This window comes from Crocodylus porosus, unplaced genomic scaffold, assembly GCF_001723895.1.
Source record: "Crocodylus porosus isolate Cpor-Errol unplaced genomic scaffold, CroPor_comp1, whole genome shotgun sequence".
Classification (NCBI taxonomy): Eukaryota; Metazoa; Chordata; order Crocodylia; family Crocodylidae; genus Crocodylus; species Crocodylus porosus.
Window position 1 is genome coordinate 64,672,619 of NW_017728886.1, and position 21,034 is coordinate 64,693,652.

Here is a 21,034-nt window from a genome sequence, read left to right on the forward strand (position 1 = left end):
GGTGGCCCTCCTCTGGACCCTCTCAATGTTGTCCACATCCCTCCTGAAGTGGGGCATACAGAACTGGATACAGTACTCCAGCTGTGGCCTGACCAGTGTTGCATAGAGGGGGAGGATCACCTCCTTGGCCCTGCTAGAGAGGCACCTGTGGATGCATGACAAGGTCCGGTTAGCCCTGCCATTGTCAGCCCATGTTCATCTTGGAGTCAGTAATGACTCCAAGATCCTTTCTGCCTCTGTGCTCTCAAGAAGGAAAGATTTGATGCTGATTTGGAGAATAAGTGATTCGGACATAGACACTGCTCTAAATGTTTTTTCTACATACCTTGAGATACCTACATACCTTTTCTACATAACTTGTGAATGTTGAGATGGTGTGGCAGATGGAGCATCCCACACGAGTGCAGGTGGGCCCTCCAAATGCTGAGTGGTGAACCAGGAAATGGACCAGAAGTATTCCAGTCCACTTCTGGGTCCGCTGGGGAGTGAGTGGGAGGGCCCCCCACCTCCTCTGGCTTGGTGATCAGCCATGGGGGAACCCTGGGTACCCTCCCCAGACCCAGGAGGCACCAGTTGCTGAGCTAGGGGGAGGGGCGTGGGGGGGAGGGATCCCCAGCGTGCTCCCCAGCAGACCTGGAAGTGGACCGGAAATGCTTCTGGTCCACTTCTGGGTCTGCTGCTGAGCACCCTAAGGAGCCCCCCACACTTTTGTGGGATGCTCCATGCACCCCAGCATCGCAGCACTCAAGAGTTGCCTGCTACCTAGAGGTATATAGAAAAAACATTTAAAGCTGTATCTATGTCCAAATTGCTGAATCTTTCCGAATCTCTCCGAATTGATTCAGAGGGTTCTGATTTGATTCAGAGAGATTAAAAGGTCCTCTGATTCTATTTAGATTTGGAGATTTGGCCACTGAATTGGGTCAAATCTCCGACGAATTGAATCAGGGACCGAAGCATCGCACAGCCCTAATAAATAGCATATTTTTCTCCTACCTTCACTTTAGGACACTGCTGCACTGAATAGATCTGAGTATCAAATGAGTAATGCAAATACTAAATGATGTAGGGTAAAAGAAAAGCTAGGTACAAATTCCAAAATACCATTTTGCAAAGCTTTCAAGGTTATGCAGTGGTATGGGTGTTATTTCCCTGGATTCTAGAAGAGTTGGCTTCAAATCCATATTCTGTCAGTTAAATGAGTAAATTCCATCTCTGATACTGAAGCTGTTTCAATTTGTGTAAATAATCAAATATCCACGGGGCTAGAAAGAGATTGCCTTCATAACCTGGTGATCGGGGCACTTGCTAGGGAGGCAGGAAGCCTGGTTGGAAGCTCTGCATCAGTTTCCTATGTCAATGTGAGAGCCTTGACTGTTAGGGTGTCACATTTATTTTGATTGAAATTCCACCCGAGCAAAACACCAAAAAAGGAAGTTGGAGAAAAAACGGAACCCTCCTCCTCCCACCACAAACCTAGAAAATTCCCATCTAATAGTGCCTTAGGTGCACTGAGCTTAAATTAGATAAATTTGTATTTCAGGAGACTACTCAAGGTGCTTTAAAAATTTCTATATCATATGTGACAAAGGATTTAAAATGTCCCAGAAAGTTTACCTTAAGTACTTCTTTAGGAAAGGAGACAGATTGGGCTTTCACAGTTGTGGGTTTAGAGGGTCCATAGGGAACTGTGCTTTTAATTTTGACTCTCATGGACCATCTTAAAGGAGGGTTCAGCTTTCTGCCATAATACTTAATTTAACAGCATGACTGCTAGTATGGCTGTGTTGCTCTTGATTTCATTCTGCTATCTGTGCTTATGTTTTAAAATCAAAGGAGGGATTTAATGGCTGTTAGGTCTGCTCTGTCAGATATCCATATCAGCAGGGGAAATGTGCTAGGGCTCCATCCCACCCTTTTCCTGCAAGTGAAGTTCTGAAAGGTTCTCTGTTCTGCTACTTCATAAAATAAATCAGAGTTTCATGGGAGAAAAAAAGGATGATTTTTTTTTGTTACCACAAAATATTTTTTAGTGTGGGGAAAATGTGTTGAGCTAGGTGACATGACAGCTAGCCTTAGCTCTGTTGCTCGCTATTGATATCGTTATCTTAAGGCTAAACCCTGAAGGCCTTATATTTAAAATCAATTTGGTTTTAGTTGCTGGAGAAATCTGGAATGAAATCAAGACTGTAAACACTAAATATGAGTCCTTTTCCTACACTGAGACAGACCCTTTAGCATATGAGTGACTCCAGTTCAGTTAGTAGCCACCAACTTCCATATTGGTCCTCTAGGTCTCAAGCTGCTATTTTGATGGCTATTGGAGCCTTCTCCTCAGCTATTACACTCCAGCCAGAATGGCAACTGTACAGACAACTTTTACTTTAGTTGTTGCTCAGCAGTTTCATTTATTTCATAGATTACATAGATGCTTAGGGTTGGAAGGATTTTAAACCTTAGATCATCGAGTCTGACCCCCTGACCTGGCAGGAAAGAGCACTGGGGTCAGGTGACCCCAGCCAGGTGCTTGTCCAGCCTCCTCTTAAAGACCCCCAAGGTAGGGGAGAGCACCACCTCCCTTGGAAGCCCATTCCAGATTCTGGTAACACTTACTGTAAAGAAGTTCCTCCTGATATCTAACTTAAATCTGCTCTTTATCAGTTTGTGGCCATTGTTCCTAGTAACTCCAATGGGTGCCCTGGTAAACAGAGCATCTTCTATTCCTTGCTCTCTCCCCCTTCCCCCCCCACGACAACTTTGTAGACAGCCACTAGATTCCCTCTCAGCCTTCTCTTGCAGAGGCTGAAGAGATCCAGGTCCCTTAATCTCTCCTCATAGGACCTTACCTCCAGGCCTCTAACCATCTGAGTAGCCCTCCTCTGGATCCTCTCAATATTTTCCACATCCCTCTTGCAGTGGAAAACTGAACACAGTACTCCAGCTGCAGCCTTACCAATACTCCCTAGACCTGTTTGTGATGCACCTGCTAATACATGATGGAGTGCAATTAGCTTTACTGATCACTTCATCACTTGATGACTCATGTTCATCTTGGAGTTGATTGTGACTCTGAGATTCCTTTTTGCTGCTGTGCTGCTGAGGAATCATCTCCCAGTCTGTATGTGTGATTCTTTCTCCCTAGGTGCAGTACTTTGCACTTACCTTTGTTAACTTCCATCCTATTCTGTTCTGCCCACTTTTCCAACCTGTCCAAATCTGCCTGAATCCATTCCCTGCACACTAGTGTGTTTACTTTGCCCCATAATTTGGTGTCATCCATGAATTTGGACAGAGTGCTCTCCACACCCTTGTCTTGGTCACTGATTGTAATATTGAACAGCACTGGTCCAAGGATTGAATCTTGGGGAACCCCACTGCCCACATCTTTTTCATAAATAAACTTTCTGCTTAGTTTATTTATGAGAATGGGATGAGACATCGTATAGAAGGCCTTTTTAAAATCCAAGTAAATGGCATCAACCTCAACTCCTGCATTTCATGACTTGGTTGTAAAAGGAAACAAGATTAGTCAGGCAGGATCTACCTGCTATGAACCTGTGCTGCTTGACCTTCAGGATTATTTTTTTTCTGCTGGACTCCCACAAATGTAATCCTTAATAATTTTTTCAAAGGTTTTCCCAAGGATAGATGTGAGATTAATCGTCCTACACTTAGCCAGATCTTCCTTTCTCCCCTTCTTGAAAATAAGGCCCACATTGGCCCTTTTTCAGTCCTCTAAGACCTGTCCCAAGTGCCATGAGTGCTCAAAAAGTTGTGCCACTGGTTCTGCTATGACACTGGCCAATTGCCTCAGCACCCTTGGATGACATCATCTGGGCCAGCTGATTTAAACACATTCAGCCCCTCCAAGTATCCCTTCACTAGGTTGGTACTAACTGTTGGTGGATTGGTGTCCCTCCTGTGCCTGCATATTGTTCAGTTGGGAGATTTGTCTTGATCCGTGTTCAGGAATACAGAAGCAAAAAACTCAATTAAGAACTCAGCGTTGTCCCTCTTATCTATTAGCAGTTTCTCTAGTCTGTCCTGTAGGGGCCCTATAGGGGTCCTATGAGCCTTCTTTTTGCTCGTGGTAATATAAAATAATTTTGAAATATGAAATGAAATAATTCCATTATTTCTTTTCATTTCAGAGGTCTTGTTTTATGAAGACCTCACACCCTACCATAAAAGACAGTCCTGTATGATCCCCTGTGATTTTACAAATAATTTGATTTAAGAGTCTGCACAATCCAAATTCTGGTAGAACCCCAAATACATGTATAGGAGTAGAGTTCACATGCCAGACACAACTTATACATATAAACTGCTTTTCAGAATACATGAACCAACTATTTTTTGGTTATTTTCTCTCTAATGACATACCCACTTCCAGAGCCAATGAAAAAATTTGAAGTTCCTGATCTCCAATTTTAATACTGCTGCCTGGCAAGTAGCTGCATAATCCAGTGGGAAAATGCCACTTGTCCCCAAAAGGGCAAATTTACCAGTAGAACCAGAAGAGTAAAGGTCTATGCTGGGGACTTGACGATTCAGGATTTGTATCTTATTGATGACCTATATTGGGAATCCTTTTGATTGTACAAGTAATTTTTTTTTCCTTCTAGTTTTCTTTTTAAAAATGATTTTGTTATCTGCATGGTGCAAAAGACTTTATTTAAAATTTTTGCTTTTGTTTGGTATCAGTGGACATTCAAATGTTGAGGTTATGGACAGGTTGAAACCAACATATTTTAATTTACCATTAAGGATTACTCAGGGAAAGGACATTTTGAACTACTCTATGTGAACTTTTTTATTTCAAACCAAACTGAGCTACATCTATTCAATTTGAAAATAAGCAAAAGCATGTGACTGACGCATCCAATCCAAACAGGCAAACCTAAAATTGTTTCAGTTGTTTCATTCCTTGCTACTTGCTCCTTTGATTGATAAATCTGAAGAAACTATATCCTTTTTGTATAATACATAAACAGAAAAAGGACTAAATTTCAAATTACTATAAATATAAGCAAAGAAAATGCACAAAAATATCATGAGGTAAGTTGCAAAACACAGAAAGAAGGGCATGTGTGATACAGGAAGTATGCAAATAAGGAAGGAAAATGGAGTTGGACTGGGCTGGAGTAACCTGCATCATACATTGGAGACAAAAACACAACTTGTAAAATATCAGGGGTAAATTTTACCTGAATTTTTATTTCTTCTTCTGAGAAGAATTCTGTGTCTCCATCTGCTGGTCAGTAGTATGCCCCAGTGGTCTATTAGTGAGCAAGGGAACACATGCCAAACTAAAAGACATTTTGTTGTGTCCTTTGTAATCAGTGGGCGTTGTGTTTGGGATATCTTATTCCAAGCATAAAAGGATGTCTAAAACCAGATCGTCCAAATGGACACAAGCAAGAGTTTACAACAGGGGAAACCCCCCTCATTTTATCCTCCTGTTTTAAAATCTGATTCATTAGCACCATACTACTTCTTTCAAACAATGGATTGCTTGTATTCCATTGAAAAAAGAAGAATAAAATTATTATAATGTTAAAACTTGTAGGGAAATGGAACTTTCCTTAAATTTCACTAAAAATTCAAACATTACTGAAAAAAGATTAAATTACTTTATAATTCAACATTTTCCTTCCTTTCTTCCTTCCCTCATGTAATTATGATAGATATAGAATTTAAAATATTGTTTTAGAGGTGTGAAGGCAGGATTGGACAGCCAGTTTTTGGATTTTTTTATTTCTGGTATAAACGTTTGAATTATTTATAACAAAAGTATAAGATCCATGCTTTTTTTGGGTAGTTGTGGGGTCTTATTTCCAAAACATTAACACTTTCAAGAAAAAACGTATGCATTTGTGCCTGAATATGGTTTTATGTCAAGGCATATGGAATCCTTTTTAATAAGAAGTTTTCACAAAGATCTCTGTCATCTTAGTCATCTGTCCTTTCTCCAGCACTAGCACCAAATTTTAATCTTTGGCATCCTGTACTCCCTTAGCTTTTGTGGTATTCTTCTCCCCTTTCTGATCACTGATTCATTGTTCCCACTGCTGCACTAAGGCAGGTGTATTACCTCTGTTTCAGAAGACAAGTATGTGCCATAGGTGTGATGTGCCTCACTGCACATGGTACTGCACTTCCCTGACATGGTACTGAGGCATTGTACACATGCCCTTGTAGATTATATTCACAGCAGCAAGCAACAATTTAACAATAATCTTTCCTTGTGTTTCTCAATGTATTTGTCCATACCCTGTTGCTTATACTTATTTGATATTATTATCAGAAGCTCTTTGTTGCAGGGGACATCATCTTGTTCTTTGTGTGGGCAGTGCTTAGTCCAGTGGGCTCTTAGGCATTAATGCCATATAAATAATCTCGGTCAAGAGATGAGGTACATGTTCCTTTCACAGTGGCATCTGTTACTTCTGTAGTGCATCCAGCTTTTCTGACACAGGAAAGACATCATATATTCTATATTGTTAAAGATGCTTTCATGCTTGCCTGAGTTTGTCAATGGAGCTAGCCCAAAGCCTTCCTATGAAAACCGTTTACTAGATCTGTCAAGAATGAAACTGTTGTGGGATTATATTGGTGATGACAAAACTTATGTGGGCCCAAAATAGACTTCTTGGTGTCATGGAGATCCCCTTCCCTCAAGTTAACTCAGCAGTTACTTGGCACTTGCCTATGATATTATGGAAAGTATATGTAGTGCAATGGAATGCAATGCTGGGGAGAAATATTAGCTCTGAATGAACTGGAATTTTTTGAATGGCTGTACCTTGCAAGGACGCTAACTTGGGTCTGAGAAGTAGCATAGTTTTGTCAGTGCCATGCTGAGTGTCATGGTTGATTAGCCCTGGGCAGAGTACTGTTCTAATGTGGCTATAGTGCTCTTGGTCCCTGAGCTAGTTTGGCTATCTCATGTCTACATGTGAAATTAATGTGATACAATGAACTCCAGTGTATATCATGCCACAGTTTATTGCTCCTGGGTGCTGTGTTTACATGTGCACCCAAGACCACAGTATGTTGAGCTGGGTCAGAGCAGCCCTGGCTGGCAAGGGACCTGGAGGGTGGGTCAGCCTGCTAGCCCAGGGCTGTTCTGATCAGGCTCCATGTGCTGTGGAGTGGGTGGTTGGTGCATGATGGTGCTTCAGTGCTGGGCTAGCCTGCAGGCAGCCACCACACAGGAGCACCTTCATGCCCCAACACCCAGCTCAGCATCTGTACGTGCGTTCCTGTGCAGTAAAGAATTACGCCGTAGGATAGTACTTGTGTTTACTAGTACTAGCCTATGGCAGAATTAATTCGTTTCTTGTGGTCTAATAGTGCTGCATGTATAGATGTTGAGACTTTACAGTAGAGCTAATTAGGTAGCTCCACGGTAAACGTCTCATGTAGATATGCCCCGTGAGTGGTAATGTTAAAGTCCCTGCTTTGTTTGCCTGATTCATAGCAAGGTTTGCACTTAGGCTTCCTCCAAGCTGCACCTTCAGAGTCTTTCCTAGTGCAGCTGTTCTACTTCTTTTTAAATAAATATTTATTGAGAATAGAGGATGGAATCTGTCTCTGTAGCTTAGAAGTTAGGACAGTTGTCTGGGATGTAAAACACCTAGCTCAGGCCCTTTTTGTGAATCAGGATAATAGAACTGAGACCTGAACCTGGGTCTCCTGCATCCTGGGGTGGGTGGAGGATTGCAAGCATTGTTTTTTGCCTTAAGGAATGAAATTAAGACAAATTCCAAAATTGTATAAAAAATGTATTTTTGTTACAATGGACATGTGGTATTCAGAAGGTTGTACTGATGTACCACTATGTTACTTTGATAAAACATAGGAGTCACTTGAATGTCCAAAAAATATTAATTTAAGTCTCAACCCAGCTCATGTTACTGTGAATAAAAAGACTTCATTTGGAATGGGATTGAGTCCTAAAGCAAAATTGTCATTGCCAGCTGTGATTGCAGGTCTCCTGTAGAAATTACACTTGTGCCATAGATATATCATCAGCATCTCATGGGCCAGGTCTTCAGCTGGGGTAAACCACATTAGAAGTATGCTGTTTTATGTCAGCTGAACCATCAGTTCCTGGAAGATATTGCATGAAGAATGCAGATACCTACTATGGATAAGAAATATGCAGATCAGATTGGAGAGCAGCGTTTTGCTGATACAACTGATATCTTTAAGTACTAGTACCTATGTTCTGGACTAAAGGTAATGCTGTAGCTTGATGCGTCATAGTTAACTGTCTTATCTGTTTCCCTTCCTATCTCTTCTTAAAATGTGGAGTAAGTTCACATATATCTTTAACATGTTTCATTTAGAAGATACATAAGTTCTGATTTTTATAAAATGAACTCCTGGTAATAACAGAGCAGAGCAGAGCTACTACAAAAGCTATGACAAAAGGTTACAGCATATTTTGAACATGTACTTTTGCTGAAGTAGTATGTATTTGAAGTCTTCCTTACTGTCATAGTAGTTTTAAATGATAAAAGGAATATTTGTGCTTCACAGCAGTGAGATATAATGTGGATAAATTAAAAATATTGTGACATCGACAGCATTGATTTTAATCTGCAGTTTTCCTTCATTTTCACTCTTTCACGAAACTGGGAATTTTGAAAGATAAAGAACATTTTTGCTTATTAAAAGTGTCAAGACACCTAAAGTGAAATTACAATTTCACCAAGCTAATTTTATTTTAACTTTATTTTTTATATTCAATCTGTAATTGAAGTGCTTTATATACTGTTTATCACTGCAATGAAAATGTAGTCAAAATGAACTTCTCTAGGCTGCTAAACTGCTTCTTATTAGCATTGAAACTATATTTGCAACACATTATCTTAGGCTATTTTTTTGTATAAGGGAATTGCCATCAAAGCATAGTTAATCTGAACTGAATTAGATTATAATTGGAGTCCTTATGAATGGGGATTTAAAATTATTGTGTATTGTTGTAGAGTAACAATATGTTATTGGGATATTAAAAGTAGTTGGCAGCAGTATTATATGGGTACATTTCATATTATTGCTTGGTACAAAGTTAAGTCTCTGTTTTTTATCAATCCTATAATAGTTCTGATTTGTAATGGATTGCACAAGGGGGTTTTCAAATTTTGAAGCTTGAACTGTGATCTGGGTTTTTTTTAAGCTTTAAAATGGCTCTAGCTGAAGCCCACTGAAGTCAGCTGAACAAACTCTGAGTTCAGGAGGCTTTGGATCAGGCTCATGATGCATTTGTATCAAAATAACAGCTGTGCAGATCTTTGTTTTCGAGAGAATTAAGTCTTAAATAAGACTGCTAAAATGCAGCAAAATACAAAAAGTTGAGAAGATGGAGGCAAAATAATATACTAGTAAAATTATCTTCCCTGCTGGGCTACTGGAGGGCCACAGAAGTCAAAGCGCATAGCTGGGGGGAATGGCCTGCCACAGAATCTGGGCAATTGGTGGTGCTGGCACTGAATCAGGGTCTGCCATGGATGTGGCAACTGGTGATGCTGGCACTGGATTTGGACCCAGCCCCTATACCTTTGTTCCAGGCAAGCACAACCCTCAGACTGACCACAACACCTGCCAGTTAATAACAGGCAAGTTTATTGATACAGAGTGATAACAAAAAAGCATCAATACAAACAATCAAGCAATTCTATATCTACAAATCCTAGGGCTGTCATCAGAGTCAAAGTACATCTGGTCAGGATGCAAGCTCCACTTTGAGGCTCTTTCTCTTAGGTGCCAGCAGTCTGGAGGTGGGATGCTGAGGATCACAGCCCCCCTCCAGTGGCGTGCATGAGACAGGCTGGTCATATACCCTCTGTCTATGTCAGTCTCGTGGACCCTTCCAGGTGGGACAGGGATGGGGAAAGGGAACCCTCTTAAGGAAGAGAAAGAGGAACAGGGAGGGACGACACAAAGGGAGGGACCCTTTGTTAATCTCAAGTCTCTGCTTTTGTATTCTCCTTCCCCCTTGATGACTCTTAATCCGTAGCTATTTCTGGTTGATTATCTCTCTGTGGTCACACATCCATGTAGCCTTCTGTGCTTTTTCCTAATTTGGTCTGTTCTCCCAAAACTGGAACTCAGCCCCCCTCCCCCTCACCCCCTTACTCTGGTGTCACTTATCTTGTGTTATGGGATGGTATAGTACATACTTCCTTGGCTTCCAGGCTATGTGTCCTTGTTGTGTTATGTCTGCCTTGAAGACTGTGATCTTGTGTTATGGGATGCCCCCCTCAATTTTCAGGCTGTGTCCATCCACTGGCCTTGTTGTGCTAGAAGGCCTGTCTGCTTCCAAGGCTATATGGAACGGTGTGTGTGAGACCAAACTCTTTAGAAATCAGTTAACCCCTGCTGCCCATCTTGAAACCGTATGATGCATATATCTATACCTATAAGCCAGTTCCCCAAAAATAGACATTTAAATACTGTTTCCAAGCCAACAGGAGGCAGGCAGGCAAGTGAGGGCTGATTATAGAGATTGGAGGTTGATCAGGGCCTTGTCCATCATCACTATCATGGCCCTAGCTCTTTGGCTGCTAGCCCTGCTGCCATGTCATGCTGAAGCCTCTGCTCTGTGCCCGACCTAGAGCTGTTGCTGTAGTATGGGGCATGTGGCAGTGGTGGCTGCTTTGGCTCTGGTAGGGGGTTTGCAGTGGCAGTCAGAGCTGTGCCATATGCTTTGTACCAGAGCTGGAGCTGTTGCTGTCACTGCAGTGTGCCTAGAGCTGCTGCTGACACATGTTCCAGGTTGGATCTGGCTAAGAGGAGCTCAGCTGTTCAGATCTCGCCTTGGGTGCAAGGTGAATTTTACACCCTTGGTATAGTTCAATCCCAAGATTGACAATGAGAAAGTCATGGCACTTGCAAAGATCAATAAGCCTTATCTGCTTCAGAAAAAAAGTCTCCATTGCTGCTGCTACTAGTTCAGTTCAGCAAGTACTGGAAGCCTTAACCTAGACAGAGCAATAGCAACTTTAGGTTTTTGACAAAGGTGTCACTTAAGCTGAATGAAGAATTCACTGCTAGCTCATGGGTATTGATTTGCGCTGAAGCCTTAAGATCCAGCTGCGCTCTTCTGGGTATTCTTTGCTCCTTGTTAGGGCATTACTATTTAGTGGGAGTAACCCAAAAATGAGACTGAATGGGATCAGTATTTTTATAACCTCTCTAGCCAGGCCTACTTTAGAAATTTAAATAAAACAATTCTTACCAGTGCTCTCTGGTTCATCTGTATCACTGATTCTCAACCAAGATGTCATGATTCCCTGGGCTGCCATGAGATCCTTTTAAGGGTGTCATGCAATATTAACATTGTTAGATGTGTGAACACACACGATCCACAAGATGGTCTTAGAGATTCCAAATAGGAATGCATAGCGACCAAAATATTCTGACCTGTTGTGGTCTTTGAGTTCTTTGCAAAAGAGGAATTGTTCTCTTATTTTTCTGTAGTCATAAGTGAGTGAAAACTAAGAACTGACATTTTTTGTGGGGTGCCTTGTGTCTAAAAAGCTTGCACACCACTGAGCTGTATTAAACTTATCAAAGTCAAGGAAGCATTTGCTACTACCTCCATGAAACAAGGACAGCATTATCTTTCTTTTCTTTACCAGCCCCAGGGCTAAAAAATAAATAAATGCTGTCAAGAGTGACTGTTTTAACCCCAGATGACTTTCTCCACACCTATTATGAGACCTCTGTTGATTGTAGGCAAATAAGGGGGTTATGACATAGATCTAGCATTTTTTCCATGGCAAGAGGTGTACCTCTTATAAAACTCACAATCAATACATTCAGTTCTTTTTGTGTTATATTAAGAGAAACGACCTTGTCACTCTGTTTTTGTATTAAAATATTTAATGAGATAGTTTAAAGTTTTAATTTAATTATCTTTTTTTAATACTTTTCCCTCTCAGTCTCAGATTGTTTAAAAATATGTCAAATGCGAAGACTGTGTTTAGAGTTTTACTTGTTTCATGTTGAAAGCAGGTAATATTTCTTTGTGCATTTTTTCCCTTATTATCTGTGCCTGTGTAACTCTTGGATAATTTATCGGAAGTTAAATACTTGAAATACAGAAATTCTTAGAGCATCAAATCAGAGCAAAAAAGTATATGAAATTCCATTGTGAATATTGCACTTGAAAAACAGTCTGGGCTTCCTGTAATTTAATAACTGTACCAGGCAATGTCTTTGATCTTAATGTTTAAAAGTCTCTGAAGGAAACTTTGTTTTGTTTTATTTTTTCAATTGCACTTGAAGTTGTTCTTTTTGGGGTTTTTTGCTAATATTGCAACAAAGAATTAGTGTGTTTTGGGTTCAGGCATATTTTATATATTTTTATCTCTGAATGCTTAGCAGATTTCTATCTATCTATCTATCTATCTATCTATAATTTCTCAGGAGGAAAAAAGCCTTAGTCCCTGTGAGACAGGTGGACTATTACTGACACAAGTTAAATTCAGTACACAGATTTTACAGATACCAGTGCATTCAAACATCTAAATTTAATGGGACTTCAGCACACACATAAGGGAACAAGGATGAATTTATGCACATGCTTGAAAGTTTTACTGAATTTTGTCTTACTGACTTTCCAAAGCTGACAGGTGAATCTTATTAAGTGACAAAGGCTAACTATGACTTACGAAGAAATTTATAATACAGAACTCAATAGTTATATTTCAATATTTCAATTATTGTATAGACAATACAGAGCTTGGCACACTGAAATAGCCTGTTTTAATTCCTCTCAAGTATGATGATGGCTAAATACAGAAACAAGACCCAATTTAACTCACTTGATGTCTGCAGAGCAATTGGAAGTCTTTGTAGCAAACATATTGAGGTAGTTTTAACTTAGCTAGCTTGAATATTGGTGATGCTGAATGTGCTGCAGAATGGACTGTGGAAGTTCATTCAGGACCCTGTGTACGTATTTGATTGCTAAAGTCCATGTGGCTGTGGTCTGTACCTGGGCTGGCTAAATTTAAATCTGGCCTGGATATATGTCACTATCACATCTGTGACTGCAGTCTGGATATACCCAAATTCACTTGGCTTTGTGAAAACTATCATTACAGGTTTTTTAAATGATCTCCATTCCTATTCCAACAGTCTTCTTTTGTTGCTCTGTGTATGTAAATCATCTCTACTGATACAGTGCCCATCACCATAGTACTTGAGGATAGAGATAGCCTTTGTCCTGTGGCTGTTAGGGAAAGGACTAGAAGTAATAACCTTAGGCTTCAATCTAAATTTCCTTTGCTGGAACTTTCTGACTATGAGGTTGGTAAAGCACTGAAACAGATTACCTGCAGAAATTGTGGAATCTTTAGTCCCAGAGATTTTCAAGAACATGTTAGACAGACATTTCACTGAGATGGTTAGTCAGGAATGATCCCGTGTTGAGTAGGTGGCTGGGCATATGAAACATTTTAGAAATGTATTGCCTGAGCTCATCGGGAACATCCAGTAGGGACTGGATTATGTACTCTGTTGATGCTCTATCCTGCCATTTAGAAGGCAGAAAGAGCCATCCATCATCAGGCCACAGATGCCACATAAAGAATTCTCCTTTTTCATGTGACCTTTCTACTGATGTAAGTATGTATCATGCCAGGAGGTGGAGAGGCTAATGATAGCGCAGAGCTTTACTGAAATAGCCTCTGTTAGGTGGTATAAGAACTATTCTATATTGCCTCTGGAATGGAGCCAGGTCTAAGTATCAGGGAACTATAATAGGCCCTTCTTATGTTGTTTCTCTTGTACCCTGAAGAGCTCTCAGAGAATCTCTCTCTCCGTGAATGAAATTGGTGTCATTTTAATGTTGGCAATATAATACAAGGATTGTACTTTGAGGAGTACCAAGAACTTCAAAAGCCTTTATAGTAGACAACCTTTTCTTGGCAAACTTATTTTCTCCCAATTGATTTTTGGCACCTGGCTTCCAAAATTAAAAAAAAATGTCACTTTTGGAGAGGAGTATGTTAAAGGAAATGCCACAAATGAAGGGTAATGCCAAAGTACGTTTGTTAATACTAAGTATGCAATTCGGCCCTCAGTTACGTATGTGTGAGACAAAATTTGACCCCAAATAAGATTCAGTTTTAGTGTTCATATATGCACCAACATTTGCTGTACTGGTATCTTAGAGGGTTATGCTTTCCCTCATACTTAACCCAGGAAATAACAATGATGAAAGTAGGGGTGGGGAAACTCTCACTGCACCTGCCAAGGTAGAGGGGTAAAAGTGAAGTGTTCTTTGCACAAACTTCATACAGCTTGGTATTCTCTCTGCTTTTACAGAAGACTATACATTATGCTCCCCTTTCCTTTACGCCCTGCTTTTGTACCTGACACAAATAACCTTTGAATAGTGACCCCTGTAATTTTTCTGCCGGAAACATTTCTCTTTACATGCTGCCTCTCTAAAATAATTCAAAGCAGACCTACTCTGAGCAGACTTTCAGGGTTAAACACATTTGCTCTTCCATGCTAGTGTTCATAATTGATGTAACTGAAGTGAAATGATGTGTTTAAGAGAAATGCTCCTCCAGTGTTTGGCTGGAAAGCATCCTGGTACAACATACCTAATTAGACCAATAAGCTTTCTAAAACAGCATCTCCCTTGCTTTCCAGCATTATTTGAAAACAGATTAAAGCTGCAAGCAGGTCAGAAAAGTTAGGCCTCATTGTACAGAGGTAGTGAAGAGAAATCAATTGACAATTTCTGTGTGTTGTGTTTTTATTCCTTGCTGAGAATTTAAGATATCAAAGATCATTTTGTTCTATTGCTATCTGAAGTAGAATAAGGGGTCTGACTACACAGAGAAGAATATTGAACACCTAAGTGGACATTAAAAAATGCATACCAAATGTATTGTATGGGCCTTACCAATTACTTTTTTGCATTATGCAACCTGACAAATTTGATGATTTTGAGACAATCCCTTACTGCAGAAGCAGGCTGTTTTTTTTTATCACCGTTGGGATGAGGCTGCTGGAACATTTGAGTGACTATATACTAATTATCCCCTTAGTGTCCTAACTGTTCTTGTGTTGGTGTCTTCTCTCTTTCTCTCTCCCTCATACCCTCTCCCTCTCCCATACCTACAAGGGGATATTGGTAGGAGCAATAACAGAAGGAGCATTTATTTTTCCTTTACACTGTTTACGCAGTATTTATTCTAAGTAGTAAGAGAAGAGGACAGAGTAGGTAATAATAATATTAGGATCAATAGTCACATTGGTTCCCATAATTAATGATTTTTCATAGAGCACAATTCTCATAACTGGTTTAAGTGTCTTCTCTGGGATAAGTCGTATAAAATACTTATGGTTCCCCATTAATTTCTGTAATTTTAGAGTATCTTTTCCAAAATGCTTCTCAAACTCTACTATAATTCTGTAATAGGGGTATTATTTTCTAAAGCTAATGAAAGGTGTGGAAGATGATGATAAAAAAAATTGGTTTTATTTTGTCTTTGCATACTCTATATTGAGGGGTGCTTGGCTTCCAAAGATTCCTGAAATTTATCACAGGTGAAGCTGGGTCATAGACGACTCTGCAGCTTAAATCTCTATAGCATTGTGTGCCTCGTTCTGCCCAACCTTTCCCAGTTTACTTCTTATTCCAAGACTTGCAAGGAAGACAATAAAGGCAGTTTTTGCAATGACGTTGCACTATGCCTGCATCCTTTCCCCACCAGTAAAAGTCACTGAAGTGGCATGTTAGACCTTCTTATGGCAGGATATTTTTCAATTGAATTGTATACATGTGTTTTATAATTTCAAATACATAATCCTCTTAGTTAAACTGTTCAGCAATCTAAGCATCCATGCTTGTTCTGTTCAGATCCACTTCATAATTCATTAAGTCATGGGATAGATAAGTAAAGCCTATGGAGAAAATGGGAAATATTTTAAATAAAAGCATTCAAAAGAAATTATAATTTTTCATCTGCCATAAATGTTCCTAAAACTAGAAAATTTTAAGCTAAAAAAAATATTTCCATGATAAATTTATCTATCAAAAATAGTTTTCTTGTAAATTTCTGCCAGTTCTCAGGATAAGATAACATCTTATAATTTACTATATTCTTTCCTATTTTGACCAGGCAGCAGAATCCATAACCAACAGTTAAAATGCAAACTCCAGTTTATTTCTTCCATGTAAAATTCCTAACTGGGAAATAGCCCCTCGCCATGCCTTTACTGTTGTCTTACTGTGACTTGATGATTAACATTAACATTCAGTAGCACCATTATGCAACTGTCTCTGAGTGTGGACACTAGGGATGTGTGAAGCTTCGGTTCCTGATTCGATTCAGCAGAGATTTGGCCTGATTTGGTGGGCAAATCTCTGAATCAAATCAGGAGACCCTTTGATCTCTCCGAATTGATTTGGTGATTTGGACAGACACAGCTTTAAATGTTTTTTCTATGTACCTCAAGGTACCAGGCAGCTTATGAATGCTGAGATGCTGGAGTGGAGGGAGCACCCCACAGCAGTGTGGGGGGCTCCCCAGCGTGCTCGATGGTGGACCCGGAAGTGTACCAGAAGCACTTCTGGTTCACTTTTGGGTGCACCGGGGGGGGGGAGGGTGTGGCAAATCCAAATCTGAATCAAATATGAATCCCTAGTGGACACTCCCCGTTTCTTCCTTGTGATATCGAAACAGGTTTCTTTTACACAGTTCACAGTTGTAGTTAGTTAAGTGTGCATAAAATACTCCATTTCTTTCAAGCCATGTAACTTTTGCAAAGTGCTTTGAAAGCTGTACTGCAAAGAGGCCCTTGGGTAAAAAAGACAGAGTGCTGGGCTGAGTACTTGACATAATATTTATCAGGGCTGATAAAAATTGCAGGAATCGCCAGGTGACTGAAGACAGATTCAAGGATGGATTTTGATTTGCAGATTGTAGCTTAAATAAGCTAATGTGCTGGACATTTTTAAATTAGGTGCTGTTTGGGGGATACAAGGCTTTTACTATATAACAGTTTGGGGTCTATGTTCTTCATTGTGCACAAAACATTCAGCTCAAGGATCCTCCTATCCACAGTGGTGAAGACAGAGAGTCCCTGAAAGCAAAACCTTATTCTGTGAATTCCTTAGGGTTCCCTTTCTCCCACATTCATGAAGTCCACTAGTGAAATCCTAGGATTGACTTGCTGTTGGGAACTGGCCCTTTGGTATTTTACACACATTGGACCACCAGCTGCAAGCCATAGCTAAATGTTCCAGTAAACCAGGGGTGTCAAACATATGGCTAGATTCAGCCATGGAGTCCTGTAATCTGGCCCATGGCCTTGGACTGACCCTTCACCAAATGTGGTGTGAAGAGCTGGTCTGGCATGCAGGCCCGATCCAGCACTGTGGGCACTGAATGCAGTACAGGGGGCCAATCCAGGGCATTGATTGACCCCCTGCAGTGCAATGCCTGCACCCCACTGGCTTTGGAGCCAGTCAGAATGGGACTGTGCCAGAACCAGCATGGAGGGCTGATGTAGTGGGGCACCACATGCTGCATGTATGACCATACCAGCCCCCTCTGCTGAATGCAGAGTGCATGGCCAGCTCAGTCTTGTAGGGGTCACTTCTCTAGGGGTCACTTCGTTCACTGTAGATACATCACAGAGGGTCAGCACAACATGTGCACTGCATGCAGCTCCTGGTTGGATCAGCTCTGCACCTTGGTTTCAGCATGCATGGATAGCCTGGGGACCAATTCAGACTAACTCTGGAACCAGCACACAAGCCCTGAGCCATCCCATGGCACTGGGTCCAGCTATGGAGTGGGGCCAGTGCCTGCTGCACACAGTCCTGGACCAGATGCACACACTATACAAGACATGGGGCCAGCACAGAGCACACATTGCATGTGGAACCCTGCCAGACTGGCCCCATGTGCTGTCTCTGGTTCGTGGTCCCAATCTGCCCCACAGAATGGCCCAGCAGCTCTCATTTGGCTGGTGGTGCTGAATTAATTTGACACCCCTCTGTAAACAATTGTATACACCCTCTACCTGTTAATTGTACCTACTGGATGCTGTGTTGAAGTTGACCCTTTCCATCCACCCTCACAAGCCCCCTGTCTGGCCTCTGCCAGTTTTGGTCCCACTGGGATACTATTTGTCCTAACCACAGGAATAGTCACTCAGTCAAAACATCTGGGGAAATGCTTATCTATTGAGGATGGAGGTGCACAGTTACCCATTTTTCTCTGGCTAGTGAAAGGAAGAAATCTCTTGAGTGGATTTGCATTTTCTTGTAGGTCCTTTTCTTTCTACAGGCTCCTCCTCACCTACAGTCCGGTTGAGTCTCTCAGGCAACAGTACAGATGAAAGTGCTGATGGAAACTTCAATTGAAGTCTAAACTGCAAATCCTTGGTATTGTTTCAAGCACTGGTAGAGCAACTGAAATCAATTGTGAAGTACAAAAATGTTGACTTCCTTTCCCTCCCCATGCCCGTGTATTTTGCTGGTTAGTGGCAATACTGAGTATTTGGATCAATTGGTTGCTAATTACACACTGACTTTGGTAGGCTGTAGCATAGTCTCCAATGATTCATGTATTTTCATTGATTTTTGCATAAAACTAAAATGGAGCTGCACTGTTTAGCCCTTGGAAATTGGTCATCAATGACCTATTTCAGGTTTAATAGGCTCGATAATACTTAGAAGCTCATTATTGTGTCTTGGATTAAACTATTTATATACTGCATAGACTGATCACATGATGCTGCTAGTAAATGAGTACTTATAAAAGAGTGCATGGCATGCCACTACCTTGTATGCCTTTGGCTACAGAACTGGGTGTGCCTTAGTGTGATAGCCTCATAGACCTTTATTGTTTGATTGATGCCCATATGTGCCTACACACTAATTCAACTAATGTTCTTAGCTGTTCATACCTCACTTTGTGTACACAAATAGTTCCATGGTTAAGCACCTGCTTAAATACCTTTGTTGAATTAAATACTTAGTTTGCAAGTGGTAATGGACTTATAGTATCTGCTTCTGAGATTCAACTTCATCATCTTTGACTAAGCAGATATTAAAACTAGAGGCTAATTTTCATCATTCGCACAGGTTGCCAGTTCTGCAGTCTGGTGGTGAGAGACTTGTGGGGGCAGGAAGACCTCCCCTCAGTGCATAGATTGATGAAGTATGTGTCCAGCAGTTTATCACATGAGATTCAGCAAGGACAAGTGCCAACTCCTGCACTCGGGACAGAATAATTGCATGCACATATAGAGACTGGAGAATGACTGAGTAGGCTGCAGTATTGCAGAGAGGGACCTGGGTGTTTCTGTAGGACATAAACTGAATATAAGCGACCAGTGTGCTCTTATTGCTAAAAAAGCCAACAGGTATACTGGGTTGAATTAGCAGGAGCATCATTTGCAAATCAAGTGAACTGATTCTTTTGCTTTATTCAGCACTGGTGAGGCCTCCTCTGGAGTATTGTGCCCAGTTTCGGGACCCAGACTTCAAAAAGGATGTGGACAAATTGGAAAAAATCCAGTGCGGAGCACAGAAAATGTTTAGGAGCCTGGGAAGTAAGACTTAAGAGGAAAGGCTAAAAGAATTACAGTAATTTAATGAGGAGAAAGAAGACTGAGGGGGACTTCAGTCTTGAAAGGCAATTGCAGAGATGTTTGAGACGGGCTTTTCTCTGTGGCAGGACTAGGAGCAATGGCCTCAAGATGCAGGAGGTAAAATTTAAGTTACAGATTAGGAAGAACTTCCTGACACTGAGGATGGTCAATACTTAGAGAAATTGCAGAATCTCCATCCCTGGAAGTTTTCAAGACCAACACTTGGCTGGGATGGTCTTGGCTGGGATGAACCTTCTTTGAGCAGGGGGCTGGACTAGATGACCATGTGAGGTCCCTTCCAGCCCTACTTTCCTATGATCTGATATTGTTAAGACAAGAGGTTTAGAACGTGAAAATAAAACTTCCAGTTGTCTTCCTTCTAGATTACAATTACCTAGTATATTTTTTTTTCCTGGGAAGGAGTAGTTTTTGAATTGTATAACATTTCCCAGTGGGATCAACCCAATGAACTGAAGATGAAAGCATGCAGGTTTGTCTCTTAGATAATGGAAGCCTTAAAGCAAAATGCTGAAACTCTAGTGAATCCAGCTTTAGTTTCCAGTGTTGCAGACTCTCTCTCTTTCTTCCTGGTGACTGGTACAGAACCTATACTAACATAGAACAGCAACAATTAACCACAGGGAGCAAACTGTAAGAATTACTAATGTAGACAGGTGGAATCAGACTAATTACCATACAGGCTTTTACAGGGAGGAAAAAAAGGCCTAAGGTTTCTCTGAGAGAATTACATGTCTGTGATGGCCCCCTCCCTCTGCTGCAATTATTTCCAAGTTACACCTGCCAAGCTGTAGGGAAGCATTCCCATGGTTTGTGGGTGAGAACGCAGTCAGGTAAAATGTTGTTTTTGTTGTATTTTAAAAAAAAATCAACCTCCAGTTCTTTTAAAGAATGTTTTACAGTTTGCATTTCTTCCATTAAAGGGACACTAACAATTGAAAAATCAGTCCTTTTTCTTCTCTTTTTAACTCCTTATCTCAGTTACCAATAGCACTAGGAAGAGTTTGTGGCTTTTATTTTTAGATACACTTTATTTTTACCTTTCACATTGTTTGTTTACTTTAAACCGAGCAGAATGGTTTGGCGGTGAAACTAGACTGCTCTGTTTTTAGGCAGGTATGCTTTGTGGTATTTTTCTTTCTGTTCAGATACACAGAGTTGGATTGCAAATGTTGCAGAGAGAGATTTTAAAGCAGAAATATGGGCTTAGATCAACCCAGCAGTTTCCTTTTTTTAATTAAAAATAATTTGCACTTATGAATAGAGACATATATATTAATATGTCTGGCAAACTTCAGTGCATACTAATGTTAATGTTAAATGCTTTACAAATATCTATGAAGCATTGAGGATATTTATAGTTTGTTATGGAAAA